Source organism: Triturus cristatus, chromosome 10 (assembly GCF_964204655.1).
Source record: "Triturus cristatus chromosome 10, aTriCri1.1, whole genome shotgun sequence".
Taxonomy (NCBI): domain Eukaryota; kingdom Metazoa; phylum Chordata; class Amphibia; order Caudata; family Salamandridae; genus Triturus; species Triturus cristatus.
In genome coordinates this window covers 179,531,256-179,552,837 of record NC_140593.1, presented here as the reverse complement: position 1 = coordinate 179,552,837, position 21,582 = coordinate 179,531,256, and positions in this window count along the sequence as shown.

The window sequence follows — 21,582 nt, the reverse complement described above, 5'->3', positions numbered from 1 at the left end:
TGTGGGGGTACGCTCCGTACATACACGGGTGGGAGTATGCTCCGTACATACACTGGTGGGGTGTTGGTATGCTCCATTCATTCACGGGTGGGGGTACGCTCCGTACATACACGGATGGGGGTACGCTCTGTACATACACTGGTGGGGTGTGGGTACGCTCCATACAAACACTGGTGAGGTGTTGGTATGCTCCATTCATTCACGGGTGGGGGTACACTCCGTACATACACGGGTGGGGGTACGCTCCGTACATACACTGGTGGGGTGTTGGTACGCTCCATTCATACACGGGTGGGGGTACGCTCCGTACATACACGGATGGGGGTACGCTCCGTACATACACTGGTGGGGTGTGGGTACACTCCATACATACACTGGTGAGGTGTTGGTACGCTCCATTCATTCACGGGTGGGGGTACGCTCCGTACATACACGGGTGGGGGTACACTCCGTACATACACTGGTGGGGTGTTGGTATGCTCCATTTAGACATGGGTGGGGGTACGCTCCGTACATACACTGGTGGGGTGTTGGTATGCTCCATACATACACGGGTGGGGGTACGCTCCGTACATACACTGGTGGGGTGTTAGTACGCTCCAGTCATACACGGGTGGGGGTACGCTCCATACATACACTGGTGGGGGTTCGGCGCGTACATCCACGGCCGGGGGGCATTTGGCGCGTACATGGTGGGGGCTGGGGGGGGGGGTTCGGCGCGTACATACGAGGGCTGGGGGGGTGTTCTGCACGTACATACGGGGTCTGGGGTGGGGTGTTCTGCGCATATGCGGGCACATGTCTCCATGGTTGCTATGGGAGTTCGGTCCGTACGGTGATTTTTCCATATGGTTGTGAAATCTAAAGGACGAGGACAAGGACCTCCAGTTCCTCCTTTGTGAACTTTGGATTCTTGTTAGTGGGCATGGTGTGGGGTGTGGATGTGGATGTTTGTGGGGGTTTGGGTGTGGATGGTTGTGTGTGTGTGAGTGTGGTTGTGAAGGTGTGTGTATGTCATTGTGATGAGGGGGTGTTTGTGATGGTGGATGTGTGAAGGAGTGCAAGTGTAAGGTGTATTGAGGGATGTAGTATGGTGCAGTGCGTTGTCTGTGTGGTCTGGCAGTCGTGGATCCGTTGCAAAGGATCATGGTTTGTGTGTGTTGGGCCTTTTTAATGGTCCATTTGTGGGTGTGGCTGTGTTTGAACTTTGGGTGGGTGTGTTATAAGGAGTGGTTGTGTTTTGGGCCTCTGTTTAGCTGTTTGGCAGTTTCAGGTCAGTGTATAGGATGTATTTGGGTTTGTTGGACATGTTTTGTGGTGTTGTGTGCATCAAATTGACTCTCCTTGTGTTGTTTTTGTTTGTCCTGGTTCAGTACGAGTGTTTTTGGCGTCTGTACGGTGCGTACATGGGCCATGTTGTTGTACAGTGCTGTCCTTTGCTATGGCTTAGTACGACTCCTACATGCGCGATGTTGGGTGAGGGTGCTGGTGTAGGGGCCTGGGGTAGGGTACGTACACACAGGGGCAGGGTGTTGGTCCGCACCGTCCATCGGTGGTGGTGTTTCGCACCGTACATACAGGGGGTGCTGGGTGTACGCTCCGTACATACACGGGTGGGGGTACGCAACGTACATACACTGGTGGGGTGTTGGTGCGCTCCATTCATACACGGGTGGGGGTACGCTCCGTACATACACGGGTGGGGGTATGATCCATACATACACTGGTGGGGTGTTGGTATGCTCCATTCATTCACGGGTGGGGGTACGCTCCGTACATACACGGATGGGGGTACGCTCTGTACATACACTGGTGGGGTGTGGGTACGCTCCATACATACACTGGTGAGGTGTTGGTATGCTCCATTCATTCACGGGTGGGGGTACACTCCGTACATACACGGGTGGGGGTACGCTCCGTACATACACTGGTGGGGTGTTGGTACGCTCCATTCATACACGGGTGGGGGTACGCTCCGTACATACACGGATGGGGGTACGCTCCGTACATACACTGGTGGGGTGTGGGTACACTCCATACATACACTGGTGAGGTGTTGGTACGCTCCATTCATTCACGGGTGGGGGTACGCTCCGTACATACACGGGTGGGGGTACACTCCGTACATACACTGGTGGGGTGTTGGTATGCTCCATTTATACATGGGTGGGGGTACGCTCCGTACATACACTGGTGGGGTGTGGGTACGCTCCATACATACACGGGTGGGGGTACGCTCCGTACATACACTGGTGGGGTGTTGGTACGCTCCAGTCATACACGGGTGGGGGTACGCTCCATACATACACTGGTGGGGGTTCGGCGCGTACATCCACGGCCGGGGGGCATTTGGCGCGTACATGGTGGGGGCTGGGGGGGGCTCGGCGCGTACATACGAGGGCTGGGGGGGTGTTCTGCGCGTACATACGGGGTCTGGGGTGGGGTGTTCTGCGCGTATGCGGGCACATGTCTCCATGGTTGCTATGGGAGTTCGGTCCGTACGGTGATTTTTCCATATGGTTGTGAAATCTAAAGGACGGGACTGATCGTACCTACGCGGTCGGACTTTCCGATTCGTACGGTAAATTGTCCAGGGATGTGTCGGACACATTTTCCGACCCGAGGACGTGTGGGGAAATTTTCCCACTGCGATTCGTATGGAATTTTTCCCATGCGAATCGTACTTGGCAGTTTGTACGCTACTTGTACGATTCGTACGGTAAAAAATCCGGATACGATTCGTACGGGGGAAATTTTTCCAGGATCGGAATCGGCACCTAAATTGAGAAAAAGCCTAATTTTAAGACTTTCGGTATTCACAGAAGGCATTTAGGAGTCCTAAAGTTTGGAGTCCTAACTCTTCTACTCCTAAACTGAGAAAAATCCTAATTTTAAGATGTTCGGTATTCACAGAAGGCATTTAGGAGTCCTAAAGTTAGGACTCCTAACTTCTGTGAATACCGAAATGAGTAAGTGCCTTCTGTGAATACCAAAATGAGTAAGTGCCTTCTGTGAATACCAAAATGGTAGTAAGTTTAGGATTTTGTCTTGAGTTAGTTCTGTCAATCGGGCCCACAGTGTCTGCATATTATGAATAGTACTATGACATCCCAGTGATCTGGTATATTCACAACATTGAATACACATATGTTGACATTGTCTGTATATATGTTGTGCAGCTAGGCACCTTGAATGGCAGTAGTAGCCGGATGTTGACACTCAGAGATATTGCGCATCACATGCCCGAAGCATGCCTCAGGAATGTGCTGTTTTGTATACTGATGGACAGGATCATCTCATGTCAGCTTGCACCATGACTCAAGGGGGAAAACTATTGGACCTAGACATGCAAAGTATATTTGATAAAGTAAAGTACAGTTATATGCCTTATGTAACATTGTAAGGACAATATCAGACTACTAATTTCACTGCTGCATAGGTTGCTGAATAGCCACAGAGCATGCTACCTTGCAACATGGTGCAAGGGTGCAAGCCTTTGAAGGAGACATTTCTATCCTGGAAGGGCCGCTTTGCAGACCAAATAAAATTGCCAGTGACATGGTAAACTCTCTACGTATGCTGAACAATGCATCACACATAAGGTGGTTAACATAATAGGAGGTTGATCATTACTTTCCTCCTTACACATCACCTGTGCATGGCATTTTTAAAACAAAGATCATGCTCTGAACAAGCTTGTATGTAAATTTAGATCATGTTTACAAATACATGCATGTGAATCCACTTGAACAGCCGCCTGGGGTAGGGTATAGCAATTGGACAGATGTACACTGTATTTTCTTATCCTACCCCTCAAATGATCTGCCCTTTACATTAAAAACTTTTTTGAAATATTATTGTGATTGGGACACAACTACATACAGATGTTATATACATACATACCTATGGGGCCACCAACTTCCAAACCAAGGTTGTGTTGGAGATCCATCTCTCAGGACACCACATCTGACCATTGTTGCTTAGGCTGGTGCAGGGTGCAGTTGACCCCAACACCCTATACATGTGCGACTGCACTCTCTTTCAGTGCTCCTTTCATTCCGTAGTAGGGTAGCCCTGGCTGACCCTACCTTCTGATGCCATGATTGGTACATATTGTACCAGCAGCAATAGCAGGCCTCTAACCTCTCCCTTGGAAAAGTTATTGGCCCTACCCTTCCACGAAATGGCCCAATCCCCTCTATACACCCTAAACCTCCCCAAAAACACCCCTTAACCTAATCACTACCCCTAAATTAGTAAACCCCTAAATGGACAAACACCCAACAATACAATGTCAAAAACAACACAATTTACAAACATAATATGCAATAAACAAATTTAGCACAAGACAGGGACAAGGCAGATACCAACAAGACCAAAAATCAGCGCAATCCACAAGCCACTCTCCAAAACATCTCCAACACCCAGCACAAACTAAAAGACTGCAAGTGAAAGTGAAATTAACTTTCACACGTCCTATTTGGCAGCCTGCCACATCTTTTGGGTAATTTCCTCGGGGAATCCCACTCATTTTCGACATTTGCGTTGTTTTTTAATGACACATCGAAACTTAAACAACCAATGTGTCATTCCAACACTGAACATTGGCATTCTGGTGTCATTTCCATGCATTGGCTTGGATGTGTGACTTCCGATGGAAACAAGTGTTACAATGCACTGTGCAACAGGGAAGATGTACTAGTTGTGAACCACACAACTTGCCAAATATGTTGGTTCAACTGTAGAGGTCTGTACGATGCTGGATCACACACCTTGGGCACCCTGTCATTGGGCCATGACTGGGGTGGTGTTAGGGCTCTTCTGACAGACACAGCAAGCTCATAGCATGTGGCTGAAGTGTTGCATGGGCTAGTTACGGGTCGCCCACTTGGCTGCGGGAGCTTTAGGAGATCAACGTTTGGCATCAAGTCTTATGGGAGAACCCAGAAACAGCCTAGACGTGCAGGTCTAGTTTCTCGTGGTCATCAGAAACTGTGAGAACAGGTGAAGCTGTGAAGTGCACAAATTAAGGTTCAGAAGCTCGCACTTCATCTTGTTTCCCTCAGCGAGAGTGTCGTTGGCTTCCCATTTGTGTGTTTTAGACATATAGAGGGTAGTGTAGATTTTCCAAGTTTGTGCATAGAAAATGAGCTTAGGGAAGTGTCTTTTGTGTTTGTCGGTCTAGTTAGTCAGGAAGTTTACCCGTCAACAATTTTTTTAATGGAATTCAAGAGAGGAATAATTCAAAGACAGAATAGAATTAACAGAAGAAAAGAAGTCCTACCTGTACTCTTCACATCCAGCAGCAGGGAAGGAATTCCAAGTCTTGAAGACAACCAAATGCAAGTACTCATCCTGAAAAGAAATGATAGCATAATGAATAATTTATACTCTAAAATAATTCAGAATTTGTAGCCTATAACAAATAGCAAGAAAAAATAATTAAAGAAAGAGGTGTGACAAAAGAAAAACAGAAAGGAAGTAACTAATTACCTTGAATACCAATTTATCAAAACACAACAATAATGAAGAGATGCTAACAGCCTTAGTCTAGAGGGTAAGATTAAAAATGCTATGTAAATACTGAACAGAATAGGAAGAAAGAATGAAGTATTTTAATTTTAACATTGTTAGTGTGTTGCAGTTCACCTGTGAATCCGAAAACACATCAATCTAACAAGAGAGATAGCAGTTTGAGGGAGTAGCAGTGAACCCAATAACAACTAGACAAGGCAGTCTCTTCTCTGTCCTAATCCCCCACCGACCCGGGGTTCACCTAGACCTTCTTCATTCTGAGGGGTCTGAGCAGAATCCTCAGTTCGTAGTTGGGAAATTAGCTTCATTCTGCACCTGTAAAGGTAAAGGCGAACTGTGAGTACTTGAGATTCTGACAGGTGGCAACGCTTGGCAGCTTTGTGTGACAAAGGGCCGTGTCCATGTTGTTAATCGGAGTGGTTATAAGCCTGTCATGTGCCTGCAAATTCAAGACAGGTGGCACAGCCTTTACAGGTGGAGCAACAGATTGCGCATGGAGGCAGCATGTGACCAAGGAATTCATGTGCAGCCCCTCTTATCATGCAATGGGAAACAGTAGGCAGCATGGCAGCACAGTAAGGCAGACATTATGAGCTGTAGGAACACATATCAGCTGTCACAGCCAGTACCAGGGTACACACCGGGATGTCCCCCACACTCATTTGTGCATATAAAATGTCTTTTGGGACCTATGTACAATGCTATTGTATTTCCATATCTGGTTAGGCTCTGGCTAGGCTCTCTATTAATGCCATGTGTGGGCAATCCATCAGTGTGATGTGCCACAGGTGCAAGCACAAAGACAGGATGTGAGGAACTTCGATTTCCGATCGCGATCGAATCGACCCGCCATTTTGTGCTCCATTTTATGTTGCCATCACTCAGGCAGCATGGCGAACAAAGTCTATTTTGCTTTTTCTGCCGCTTCGTGTCAAAATTGTCCTTCTGCCTTTATTTGCAAAGCTGGTGTTAGGTCTGGCCGAGTACACTAATCCCTGTCTGGTTTTCCTAATCCCCGTCTCAACTATCTGTTGGTTCACACTATTCTTTTCCGACTGTATCTTATCATCTGGCCTTCACTGTCCTCTGCTAGCATTCTCTCGTTTCACAACTGTCCTTCAACACACACAAACGTATCTTGCCACCTGCAAGATTGTTACGACTCTTACGTTAATAAATTAGTTTGAGGGAGGGGTGACAAACACAGTTGGAGGAGAGGTTTCTTTGAGTCATCTGACACTTTTGTTTTCAAATCTCTCCTATTGGTTCTGTCCTGTTTTTCAACTTTCCTTATTGGCTCTTTCTTGTATTTGCTGGGTGTATACTTGGTTAATGTATATGTTACCTATATGGTATAAAAGTTTGTGCGCCATAGAGTGAAGTGGCAGTCTCCTGAGAACCTACCTTGTGTACTTCTGGGATAACTGTACTAGCTGCAGCTAATAAATCTGATCTTCTAACGCCTAACAGAGTGTCCCGTGTCTCTGTGTAGCTGAGCAGGAGAACCCAGGAGATTAAGGCGTATCCTGCGCCGCCAGGCCCAAAACGTTCTGGTTCTTCAACTGGCGCCCAACGTGGGGCGGTTTCAGTGGTACCGGTTCTGCCTGAAGGTCGTGAGGAACCCCGCAAGAAAATTCCGGAGGGTTCGCGAGCCACATCAAGCGACCCCTGTATGTCGAAAAGTGGTCCGAAGGTCTTTTGCAGCGCGGTTACTCCTTGCTGACGGCTACTAACAACCGCTGCCCTGACTGCCGACCCTGCCTTGGCCCTTTCTTTGATGATGTATGGTAAGGTGAGACGATAGACGGGCCTCTGTTGGTGTGAAAAGACGTCCTTAGTTAAGTATCTTCATGGGTCGCGCCCACAATTTTTGTCCTTTGTCTTTTTAGCATTTGTGGCTCTTAGATTCGACTATTGCAATAGCCGAAGCCGAGGGTAAGTGCATTTGTACTGCGTAAACTGAGTTTTACTCCCTTGAAGTTTGTGAACAGTCAGGTGAAATCACGAGATGTCTGGTATGACTAAGTTTGGAAAATTTGGTTGCTTTGGTTGTGATAGGGATTCCCGACTTGAGGACTCTTGTCCGATTCCTTCGGTTGGAACTCCCACATATGAACTCTATTCGAAACATGGTATTGGCCCCATTTCCTTTAACGAGGCATGGACCCGATACACGAAGAAAGATGGTGTTTTAAAATGGCCAGAAAATGGTAGTTTTGATTCTGATGTGTTAGATAATTTGGAAGCAGCCCTATTCAAAAGAAAAGCCCGGCCGGCAATGTTTGACTCTTTCCGTCTTTGGCGTAAGGAAGCCAAACAGAAAGAAATTAAGCAAGCAAAACGAGATAAGAAAGCACAGGGTATGACAATCATACAGGCTGCTCAGCAATTCAAAGATGATGAAATTGATAAAGTAACTGAAATTTCAGAGAGACAGCATCGAATGGCGATGGATAAATGCTATCCGGTGTTGCCTGTTTCCCCTTCTGAAAACAAGAAAGATATAGAAGAAGATCCCCTAATGTCCCATTTATTGAGGTTGCCTCCGCCCTATGCACAAAGTGCTAATGCACCCCAATTATTACAGCCTGTTCAGCCGCCAGCGGTACCTCCGCCTGTTCCGGCTCTTCCGCATTTGCCTCCTCCAGTATTTCCGCCTCTGCCAGAGTTACCATTAACTTCAACTTCTTTGCCCTCATCTCCTGATCTTAGATCTCCTTTGCCTTCTGCTCCTCCTGCAATTATCGGTTCTTCTCCTGTCAGTTCTCCTAATACTTTGTCTCCAATTCTTATGTCTAATTCTCCGTCTGTGCGTAAACGTCTCACAGACACTGTCACTGGTATTCTATCTCCTTTCTTTGGAGCTTTAAATGTGTCTCCGGCCTTTGCTCGAAGACAGTCTCGTAGTCAGTTCCCAGATTTTGAAGAACGAGAAAGGCTAGACTCTCTCGCACGTAAATGGATCAAGAAGGGTCCTCAATACAGTATGCCCAATATTATGCCTACTTTCTCACAATGGAATGCGCCTACGCAAATATATGTTTTTCATGCAATGTGCGATACTCTCATTAAAGAATGGGAAGATGTGAATTCAAGTCCGCTCCCACAAGATCTGTTAGATGTCCAGACTGATTTTGATAAAGGACTTGTTCTGGGTTCTAAAGTTGAGAAAGCTGTGAGGACACTTATTTCTTATAGATCCTTATTGTTCTCTCAGGCTTTTCTTGATTCTGATCCGTCGGTTAGGTTGACACTGAAAAACTATCCCATGAGAGAGGTTCCTCCAGTATGGAATGAAGAGGTTGCAGCAGTAGGTGCTAATCCACTTATTCCTGCTCATTTTCAGCATATATGGGTACATGTTCCATGGAAACGATCTGAAGTCTTGGCCCTTAAGCAGACTTTACCAGATCCTCGTAAGAACCCTGCAGGTTATTACAAAGAACAATCACAGACAGTTGATGCTTGCATCATGAATTTAGCTGATATCGATATGTTGATGGGAAATGTAGTCCCACAGACAATATGGGCTAAGATTCGTAAGGAGAATCACGCGCAGGAATTAGGTGCCACTTGGGATGTTATAACTACCACAGATAGAGACCAAGTGGGTGGTGCAAAGCCTGAAGCTTTAATTACGGAACTCCCTGGTAGAATTATTACATTAATGAAAACGATGATGCCTGCATTGAGAGTTAACTGGGATAAGCTAGCAGCATGCAAACAGAAGAAAGATGAAAGTGTCTCTGACTTCTTCACTCGTTTCGAGGAGACATTTATCGATCACAGTGGTCAAGATATGGCTACAGAAGGTGGACAGCGATTATTTGTGGACAAATTCGTACTTAATTTGCTTCCCGAGTTGTCACACAAATTGAAAGACTCTGAAAGTTCATGGGCCGTTTCTTCTTCTGCCCAGATATTGGCTACTGCACAATATTATGAAAACAGAGATAAAGAAGAGAAGGAAAAGCAAGAAAAAAAGACGAAAGAATTAAAAACTAAGGTTCTCTTGCAACAAGCTTACCCTCCTCGCTATGTTCAGCCTCAGTTTCAACAGCCTCCGCAGTTTCAGAGGTTGTATCAAAAACCTGAGCCGTACATTCCGCGACCTTTGTTAGGACCTAATGAATGTGCCTATTGTAGAGAAGAAGGTCATTTTAAGACTAGTTGTCTGGTTTTATTGCAGCGCAATGGAGCATTATCTGCTCCACGAGGTCGTGCTGGCCTCCAGTCAGCAAACAGAGGTAGAGGTCGAGGTGTGTTGACTCAAGAACAGCGTGCCCTTCCTTCTCCCAATTCTGTGAACTATTTTGATCAGCAAAATGTTAGGTCTACGCAATATTACAATGAAGATTGTTATGTTGAGAACGAAAATGAGAGTCTTCATGCCAACTAGGACAGCCATGGACAAAGTAAGGGAGTTGTGTCGATTCCAGTAAATCAGAATGGACCTTATTTTAACGTCATTACAATGGGTGTTTCAGAGCCATTTCTTCTAGATACTGGGGCGATGAGAAGTTCTATCATTCATTCTAAACTCCCTGGGGCACCTTTGTCTGGCTTAACAAATGTTTCTGTAGGATTCTCTGGCACCCCATTTCGTAACCCAGTTTCTTGCCCTTTGCCTATCTCAATTGGCCCTTATGACTTGGAAGCTCTACTTCTCTTGACGAATGGTTGCGGTGAGAATCTGTTGGGTATAGATCTATTGAAAATAATGCATGCTACGATATATTGTTCTCCTTCTGGTATACATCTTACTTTAGGACAGAAACTGACTTCTCCAATGTATTTGTCCAAAGATCAGTTTCCACCTGAATTGCTTTCTCTTCCAGCAAAGCTTTGGGCCACGGGTCCGAACGATGTGGGTTGCCTTGAGATTCCACCTTACGTGGTCACTCTTAAGCCCAATGTTGAATTGCCGCGTATCCCACAGTATAGAATTTCTACTGAAGGTGAAAAAGCGCTTTTGGAAATCATTCATGACTTGATTCAGAAGGATGTGGTTGAAGAAACGAGAGGTAACACATGCAATAGTCCTGTTCTTCCTGTTCTTAAACACACTGATCCTTCTCAGCCACTTGTATATCATTTTGTAATTGATCTCCGGGAGGTAAACAAAATTGTTGTGCCAGAGTTTCCCGTAGTATCAGATATCACTGCTTTGTTGACAATTATACCTTCTACGGCGACCTGGTTCTCTGTTATCGATCTAAAGAATGCCTTCTTTAGTATTCCCATTGCAGAAGAGAGTAGGGACATTTTTGGCTTCTCTCTTGTAGGCTGAAGCTTCCGGTTTAAGCGCGCACCTCAAGGCTATTGTGAAAGTCCCTCTATTTACAGCCAAGCTTTAAAAGGTCATCTTGATACTTTTCATTTGCCGTCTGGTGCTGCTCTCATCCAATATATGGATGATTTGTTAATCGCTGCTGATTCAGAAGAGATTTTCAAAAATGTCACTGTTGCATTGTTACTCCATTTGTTTGATCTGAATCATAAGGTTTCACCCTCTAAACTACAATATGTTCGTCGAGAGGTTATCTATTTGGGTCATCTCCTATCAAAGGAGAGACGACGATTAACGGCAGAACGAATTCAAGCGATTATGCCAATGTCTGTGCCATCCACACAAAGGGAGGTACGTGCCTTTCTGGGTATCACCTCTTATTGTAGGCAATGGATCCCTAACTTCTCTCTAATAGCCAAACCTTTGTTGGCCCTCACTTTAAAAGATACGCCTCACCCCCTTCCATGGACTGATGAGTGCAAAAAGAGTTTTACTGATTTACGTACTGCTCTGTGTTCCGCTCCTGTATTGGGTACTCCTGATTACAGTAAGCCTTTTACGCTCTATGTTCACGAAAGAGAAGGTTGTGCGTTGTCAGTTTTAACACAGCGATTTGGAGACAAGCAGCGACCATGTGCCTATTTTTCGGCTACATTAGACCCAGTAGCTAAAGCATTGCCCAGTTGCCTCAAAGCGACAGCAGCAGCAGCAATTTCTATCCGACAGTCTGCTGGAATAGTGTTGGATAACACTCTCATTGTCATGGTACAACATGCAGTGGATACCTTACTAAATAGAACGAAAACGCAGCATCTTACGAGTGCTCATCTAACTGGATACGAGCTGACACTGTTGGCTAGTCACGTACACATCAAACGATGTAATACCCTAAATCCAGCCACTCTGTTGCCCCTTCCAGATGAGAAAAGTGTTGAGGAGCAACATGATTGTTTCTTTCGTACTGAGGAAGAGACAAAAGGAAGAATTGACTTAAAGGACACACCGTTAGAGAATCCAGATGGAACTCTATGGGTAGATGGTTCTTGTTTTAAAATACCTAATGGAGATACAGTTTCAGCCTATGCTGTGACTACTTTGCATACAGTTGTGGAAACAGCACGTATTAGGCATAATTCAGCTCAAGCAGCAGAATTGAGAGCTTTAACAAGAGCATGTGTATTGTCAAAAGGGAAGAGAGTGAACGTGTATACTGACAGCCAGTATGCCTTTGGTGTAGCGTTCAATTTTGGGCGTCTTTGGAAGGAAAGGGGATTTCTCACTTCACATGGCACCAAAATACAACATGGTCAGTTAGTGACTGATCTCCTTGAATCACTTGCCTTACCCACCCAGATAGCGATTGTGAAGTGTAGTGCACACAAAAAGATTACAGATGATGTTGGTCGAGGAAATGCATTTGCAGACAAAGTAGCGAAAAAGACAGCGAGAGACGCAACAAATCGAATGTATGTGGCGGGTCCTGCAAATTGGGTTAGAGAGAGAGAGGAATGTATGAGGATACAGTGGAAAGTGTACGAGCGATTCAGAAAGAGGCTTCAGAGAAAGAGTTGAGCAAGTGGAGAGAAAGTACATGAATGTTAGATGAGATGGGTTGTTGGGTGGAACTATCTGAACACCAACATTGGCTGTTACCAGATGCCTATGTGCTCCCAGTGGTTACTATGGCACATGGTCCAGCCCACTTAAGTACAAAAGGTATATGCAACTTCTGGCTCCAGTGTGGCAAAATGACACAATCCCAAAATGTGCAGACAATGTAGTGAAACATTGTATTGTTTGTCTGATGTACAACCCAGGAAAGGGAACCTCAACTCCAGCAGGTCACTTTGCTCCTCCAGCATATCCATTTGAAGTGTTGCAGATTGATTATATTCATATGGAACGATGCAACAACCTCAAATATGTTCCGGTGGTAGTATGCGCCTTTTCAAGATGGATAGAAGCATACCCTCTAAAAGACAACACAGCTTTATCCACAGCTAAAATTCTACTGAAAGAATTTTTCCCTAGATTTGGTTTGCCGCGCATTGTCTGGAGTGACAATGGGAGCGAATTTGTTGGCCAAGTCATGCAAAAAGTTTGTGCGGGTCTTGGTATCAAGCAAAAGTTCCAAGCGGCAAATCATCCACAATCAGCGGGTTTAGTAGAATGCTACAACGGTACATTGAAGTTAAAGTTAGCAAAGGTTCAGGCTAGTACAGGACTCAATTGGCCTGATGCTTTGCCATTAGCTCTACTGTCCACCAGAACTGCAGTACACTCTCGTTTGGGACTTAGCCCTTACGAAGTGGTTTTTGGACGCCCGGCCAACGTATGGGGAGTCCCTCGCCCTAAGAAATACTCAGACTTGCCATATCCAATGTTGATTGACTACCTGCATGATCTCACGACTAAATTGAGTGTTCTCCATCAACAGATACAAAGTGCTTTACCAGAGGCTTCCACAGACCCAGGTCATTCCATCCGACCAGGTGACTGGGTCTGCACCAAGAATTTCCAAAGAACGAGAAATTTGGAGCCCAGATGGAGGGAGCCACGTTTAGTACTTCTGACCACGAGAACAGCAGTTAAAGTCGAAGGAAAGAAGAATTGGATTCACGGTGTGCATTGTAAGAAAGTGCCTTTGCCTCTACCCTTTCATCAGTGGGTTCGTAGGGGTGTTGGTGGCTCAGAAAGTGAAAAAGTTCCACGATTCATACCTTTCAGTGATGCACACCTGAATGGGACATTGTCTGAGAAAGAGGACGACGACATTCTTCAGGAAGCAATACCATCGCATCATCGATTGAATACGACCAATCCACGAACATTGTTCCAAGAACAGACTACTCCTAACAAAGAACATTATAATTTGAGACCTAGACAAAAGAACTCTTAAGATTTCTCCTCTCTTGTGTAGTATTCTGTCCCGGTTGCAGGGTCACGGTAGGAGTCTTAATTGTGACCTGAGTAGTGGCCATAGGCCTGCAGGACTTGCAGTGTCATAGGACGGCAGATAATCATAATTGAGTGATCGAGGAAGATTGCCGTGAGCATCCATTAGAAAGATGGAAACTAAACGAGGCAAAAGAGAGAAAAAGGATGAAATGAAAAAAGAATCCTGTAAATTAATGTACAGTCGTTTTAATATAACCTTATGTGTCGTTATACTATTGTGTATTGCTTTGGCGTTTATCGGTTGGATTATTTATGCTCTGCAGCAAAAAGTTATCTCTCCTTCTTCCTCTTTGTCTTCTTCTACTGTTTCTCCACATCTCTGTCATACCGTTCCTCAACATGAACTCATTAGAAGAACTGAATACTACAACAATTCCTTTGTCCAGTTGTTACATCAACACCAGTTAGTGGTCAATACGACTGACTGTTGGGTGTGTGGACTTATGCCACATACCACAGAGAAAGGAATGCCATATTTAGTTCTCCCGTTCTCTTATGAGGGTTCTGCTTGGGCTTATTTTATTATTTTCTCTAATGCCTACCAAAGTAAGTTCAAACGCTCCATTAATTCATATATTGGTGGTCCAGATTTTAGTCATAGCTCATTAATTAAGGGAATGGTAGCTATGGCTAAAATCATGGAAAATAGTAAGATTTCCATTGATGAAAGAAAATCATATACAAACTGGAACGTCACCCATTATATCACTAGTCTTAGTGATAAAGTCAAACAAAGAAAATCTCCGCCAATTTGGACGATTCCTCATCAGGGGAATTTCTGTCTACAAATTAATGATCGCTCCTCTGACACCGTACAAAGAAATAACTGTTCTCACACGTACGTTTATTCCTCTCAGAACTCGCCTCCTCTAGTGCCATCTCAGGGCACGTATTTTATCTGCTACAATAGAGCTTACACATGGTTACCCACGGATTTTTCTGGTACCTGCTATATAGCTTTCCTTCTTCCCCCTACATACACCGCTTCTGCAAACTATCATCGAAACAGATATGGCAGAGGGATTATTGATTCGAAAGACACAGTAGGACAAGAAGGAGGAGATTTCCTCAAAGGATTTCTTCCTTTTTGGGGTCCAATGGCCAACAGCAGAAATATAAGGCAACTAGTCCGTGTCGTAGAGACCACAATAGACATCACTGTAGTAGCCTTAAGTAATATCACGGCAGAACTATAGGCGGACCGTCTTATGACCTTACAAAATCGAGTTGCCTTAGATTTTGTTCTTGCAGATCGTGGTGGAGTATGCAAATTGATCGGGTCAAGTTGCTGTATTTTCATACCTAATGACACTCCGACAGTATACCAAGCTATCTCCAAGTTGCATATAATCTCTGAGTCGATTCACCAGGACGAAGGAGATTGGTCCTTTTCGGAGTGGTTTTGGGGACTACTGTCCAAATGGGGTTGGAAAGCATTGACATTTCTCGGAATAATTTTGACCATTATTTTCTCCTGTTACCTTTGTCTGCACTGTGGCCCCGCCATCTGTGACCTATGTGCTACTATGTGCATCCCTAAACCCAAATCACCAAGAACAGAAAACATAAAAATGATGTTACAGCAACCTCATGGCTATCGACATTGACTCAGATTAACATGAGTCTACCTTGCCTGAGTTCTGGCAAAAGGAGGGTCTGAGGAACTTCGATTTCCGATCGCGATCGAATCGACCTCCCATTTTGTGCTCCGCCGCCATTTTATGTTGCCATCACTCAGGCAGCACGGCGAACAAAGTCTATTTTGCTTTTTCTGCCGCTTCGTGTCAAAATTGTCCTTCTGCCTCTATTTGCAAAGCTGGTGTTAGGTCTGGCCGAGTACACTAATCCCTGTCTGGTTTTCCTAATCCCCATCTCAACTATCTGTTGGTTCACACTATTCTTTTCCGACTTTATCTTATCGTCTGGCCTTCACTGTCCTCTGCTAGCATTCTCTCGTTTCACAACTGTCCTCCAACACACACAAACGTATCTCGCCACCTGCAAGATTGTTACGACTCCGTTAATAAATTAGTTTGAGGGAGGGGTGACAAACACAGTTGGAGGAGAGGTTTCTTTGAGTCATCTGACACTTTTGTTTTCAAATCTCTCTTATTGGTTCTGTCCTGTTTTTCAACTTTCCTTATTGGCTCTTTCTTGTATTTGCTGGGTGTATACTTGGTTAATGTATATGTTACCTATATGGTATAAAAGTTTGTGCGCCACAGAGTGAAGTGGCAGTCTCCTGAGAACCTACCTTGTGTACTTCTGGGAGAACTGTACTAGCTGCAGCTAATTAATCTGATCTTCTAACGCCTAACAGAGTGTCCCGTGTCTCTGTGTAGCTGAGCAGGAGAACCCAGGAGATTAAGGCGTACCCTGCGCCGCCAGGCCCAAAAGGTTCTGGTTCTTCAGATGGCTCACCCATACTGCAGTATATTTCCCACTCAGCTTGCACATCTCCAGGATTTATTAACACAATCAGATGTAATTCCAAATTGCAGCATGGTTTTGTGTGTCAACCATGTCTTACACACAGAGCTAGAGAAGGTCCTCCATTTAATGTAGTGGTGCAGGCCCTTCAGCACTCAGGGCGATATGTATGACCTGAGTTGTGTGGCGCTTCCACAATGCAACATGGTACATCTGCAATTCCCATCTATTATGATATTATCTTTCTAACCCAAGTCCACATTGCATAACCCAGTAGGGGCTCATTCATCTTGTGTGATACAAATTCTTTCAGATAACACTGCATTGCCTCACTCAGCACCAGAGGGAGATTCCATGACTGTTGCATGGGTGAGCCCATGCTGCTTCCATGGTATGAGACCAATTCCCAGACGTGCTAAACTAAGGAAACCCGGGAATGCCCCAGTAAGTACAACTTTCCCAGGAGTGGGGTAACAAGGTGTACTACTTAGGATCTCCTTGTTACTTCAGCTTTCCATATGTGCTTTATTCTGCAGCACAATTACATTGTGGCCTATGCCTCACAGGTTCTTTTGCCAATCCGGAAGGCACACCTTCATGAACCAATCCATTCCTACATGCAAATAAAGCATCCTTGTACCATTGTGCCTGGGAGGTTGGGTTGGGACTAGCCAGCTAAAACAGTACTGATGAAGGAGAAAAGGCAGAGATGCATTGCATACTATTGGATGCAGCACACTCCTACCCTCTTGCTTTCACACACAGCAGTGCAGTAGGAGGACTTCCTGCCCCACACTGTGCGGCCATGCTTTATATGCTAACCATCGGTTTACTGTCACAGGACATTCGTGCCACAATGCTGTGATGTACATGTGTTTGGCTTCTACCTACATTACAAAATGCTGCACACACACTCAGTCACCACATAATGATTGATACTATACTCCCTTTTGACTGTACCTGAGTGTGTGAGGTTGGTCACACACTGCCAGCACACACACACTCACCATGTGCACACTGTTCAACAATGGAACCCATGTGTTGTGTACGTCATGCACAGTCATATGCACTCTGTACATGGGTTTATCATGCACACATATTTTCAACAACATCATGTTGGGCAGGGGTGAGCGTGACACACCAACAGTACTTTATAAGAGGTGAATGAGCCAGTAGGCATCACAGCTGTGAACCTGAGTCACATGGTCATGTTCACTACAACAGTTCATTAAACATCATGATGCCAATCCAGCTTTCGCTCTGTCTTAGTCCTGTCAAAGGCAGTAGCAGTGCATCTACTCTGAGGGCAGGTCTCTTTGGGGTCCTCCTGGTCCAAGAAGACTGCACTCCATGACACAGGTGTATGTAATGGCACACACTCAAATAATGCCATTTCCCAGTTGGGATGTAACAAGATGTGTGAACCCCTCAACTATGCACTTATATATAAAGGGCAGGGGTAAACTACTTTTACCATGCAGAGATAAGTTTATATTCAAAATCCACCATGGCACCATTTTACATGAAATAGTGTATTTATACATGTATGTTTGTGTGACTTGTGACATGGACACCCCACTTTTTTGGTCTCTGTATTTTCCAGGTGATGTGATGGTTGCAAGAACACCCCCTATTCTATTACCTCTCTGGGAAATACCAGACATTACAGGGTCATCTGTTCATAGTGTTTTGTTACAGGCTTTTGAGCCTCACTGCATTGCTGTGCAATGCATGGTAAATGTGTGAGTTGTCAACTGTGGCATGATGTGGTATTTATGACAATATGGCCAGGAATTGAGTCACAAGAGTTGTGTTTTGATGATGGCCACACGTGCATGTATGTACAGCGCGGGGACATACTAGTGAATATAACCATGTGCTTTAGAAATTTATTTATTATTATGCCTTCTTTACAAAGGACATTATCACGTCACTAGGCCTTTGTCCATGCTAACCATCACTCATGATCTGTGATGGTATCTACAACAACTTTTGTTCCAGCAAAGTGTTGCCACTCTGCATGGTACTGCATTGGTGAGACACACTTCAATGAGCGCTTTGTCTCAGGTGTGGACATATTGGGTGGCTTGTGTTCTAAAACTCACTTACTACTATCCGAAACACAATTTGCTGATGCAGAACACAGCAAGACTGCTAGCTGTGCACACAGGAATAGTTATTTTGGATGCTGATATATGGCAAGCCTGCCCTGTCCCTTGAATACAGTACACTGTGTCTCGCTGATCATTTCTGCGTTGGTAGATAATATTTTGAGCAACATGGCCCTATGTTGCTCAACGGTTCTGTCAACATGATTGTCACATGGTGTGGCCTGCTTCTAGTTCAGAAGATCTGAGTTACTTGATGTTTAGAGTGACTGTGACATAAAAACCAACACAATGCATGAGTTAAAACATTTATTTGAACATTGATTTGAACATTTCAGAGAATTGCAAGTATATTGGCGATCATGTAACCAAAAATATAAGTAAAGAAATTATGCACACTGTGATGGTTCAACTACATTCCGGGTCTTGACAAGTGCCTAGTTGTAGTGTCATTTTGGCTCAGTCTGGAGATGTGCAATTGGGGTCAGGACCCATGACTGCAGATCATATACTTGATCAGCTGAAAGTCAAGAAAAAGCAAGTGTTAATAACTATGCACATTGTGATGGCTACGTTCCTGTCAATGTGTGTTATCTGTACTGAGTAACTCATACTCATTTCTTACAATATTTGAGGAAATGTGTTATATATACAGTTGAACAATGGTTTACCCATGTCTCTTCCAGTTCTCTCTGCCTCAGAAAATGTTGACCATGCCTGATACCTTGGACACTTCTATGTGCTAACTTTTAAGTAGATGCAGTAGATTACTGTGTTAGGTGTTTTAAAATGTTAGTGCGCACTCCATGTTCTGTGCACTCAATACAAGTGCAAATTGCCAAAATATTGATCTGATTTTCTCTTATATGTTCATCCCTAGATAGGATGTGCAGTGCCAACATGTTGGAAGTCAAACATACATATGTCCTTGTGAAACCTCAGATGTTGTCACTTGCCTACATGACATTTTTTTTTACATTGACACATGTGCTGTTATGGTGGACTTGGATTGACACAAAGGTTTTGCAATGAGGGCCATTTGTACGTACGACTAACTAATGTGGCTACAGGTAGCTTTCAACTACATACCTGGACACAATATTTTCGGTTTTCACATGTATGTGTGTGACTCCAACTTGTAGGGGATTCTGTACTTCTATGCATTGATTCTGTCATCATTGATGTGGCCAGTGAAAGTTTAGATTGGTATTGTGAGTACACTGTGATACCTTGTCCTGGGCCTGGTTGCATTTTATTCTGGGTTAGTTACTGATGTATGTCATGTTTGACAGCCTTGTTTGAATTTGTGAGTTCAAAATAGATTTGTATGCACATACTTTGGCCAACATACACCACAACACTGATGATCTATCACATTGGTCACATATGTGAATGTGGCTTGATACCTAAGTGTATGTGTGCACCAAGACTGTCAGTAATGGAAGAGACATATGTGTGTTTTGTACTGTTGGTATGACATTGTTACCCAATATTGACATTTGCACATGAATGAGGCCTACACTTACATTGCATGCCAGACATGGACTTTGCAAATACATCTTACAATGTTGCTCCTGAAACTTTGAACAACATACAACTATATTGCCATTTGTGACACACTTGCTCATTTACACAGGAGTTGCTATCACACTATTGAAATTGTGGCACTTTAACTGATGCTGAGACTAGGAACGCCATTTTGGAGACCCTCATCTCACACGTACCTCTTGTGTAGTCTTTGTACTCATATTGATTTGTCAGGCGTACCACTTGGGTTTTGTGGTGATTGGTTGACAAGTGGAGATGATGTGGTTTCGTTCATTCACACAGTGTGGAATGACACTTTACTACACACAGATGTTCCGTACATTAGTGAGGGAATGACAGAATGGCAAATCCTTGTCTACTCATTTCAGCATGTTGTTCACACTATGTGCACAAGACACTAGGGGCCAGTAATTTGCCAACGTGGCACAGTGCAGAGCAGCAAGTCACCTAGGGGAGCTACACTTAATCACTCGGAAAAGGAAGTAGGGCAGCACATTTATGTCATCTGGCACATTCCTGTCACTTCACCTTGAACTGACACACCATGGGGTGCCTAGCACAGACACAATGTGCCTGAGTTGCACTTTCCTGTGATTCAGCAAGCCTTAAAGACATTCTTCTCTATCTATTTGTGCCACAAAATGAAGCACACATAGGAAGTAGAAGTGAGTTGGATGACCTAAATTATTTGTCCTTGTTACACATCACCTGGGGAGGCATATTATTTCGAGGCATTTCTAGTTTTACCTTGTTTGGTATTCATGGCATGCATCATTAAGGAAGAGGAGGTACTGGGGTGTGAGAGTGATGATAGCATCCAGGACAGAGGGTAGGAAGGCAGAAAATGATGGCTTTGAAATTCATGCCACTATGGCTGTTGTGATCTGAAAGGAACAAAATGCCAGCATGTGGAGCACTGCCAACAGTTTGTTGGGCATGGCTGTTGGTGGTTCGAGACTTAGCCCAATTGGTGGAGCAATTGTATGATAGACTCCCTCCTGAGTCTGTAAAAATTGATAACTTCATCCTTGTTGAGGTCAATGAGGAATATGCACTGAAGGAACACAGGCTTCCTTCTCCTTCGCTGCCTACGTGGTGGTGGTGTCCTGGCAACTCCCAGCTGCAGAATGACTCCTCCATGGTGTAGTTAAGCTTGCCAAATTGTGTTGTGTGGTTTGTCTTCTTATACCAGAGACACTGCTTCATTTCTTACGCCTGGGTTGCTGATCTGCATGAATTGGCATTCCCATAAATATCACATTGTTAGATTTCCGTTACCATTTGCGTCAGTACGCCTACCTTGCATATTTAATTTGTGTGGGGTGCCACTTTTTTCCAAAGCAAGATCCAAAAACTGAAACATTTGGACAAATGCGACATCTTGTACATATAGAGTACTGCTTCCACCATCATTGCGCCACAGATAGTGGTGCATATTTATGAGCCTCTTAAACCGCTGTTGCATCACTTTTTGTGACAGAATAGCAGTGCAAACCAACCAAATCATATGTATGAGGCCACACAAAGTCATTTTGCTTAACTTGGAATGGTCTTGTAGCTATGGAGTAAGGCAATGCAGCACAAATCGCTGCATTGCCTACTCTGCACTGTGGATGCGTTCCATGGGTGTTGCGGTGGGTGTTCCCCTGCAACCCCCATGGTTTTTGACACATTCTCCAATTTACAAGGACTTTTAAACCTAGGAATGCGTCA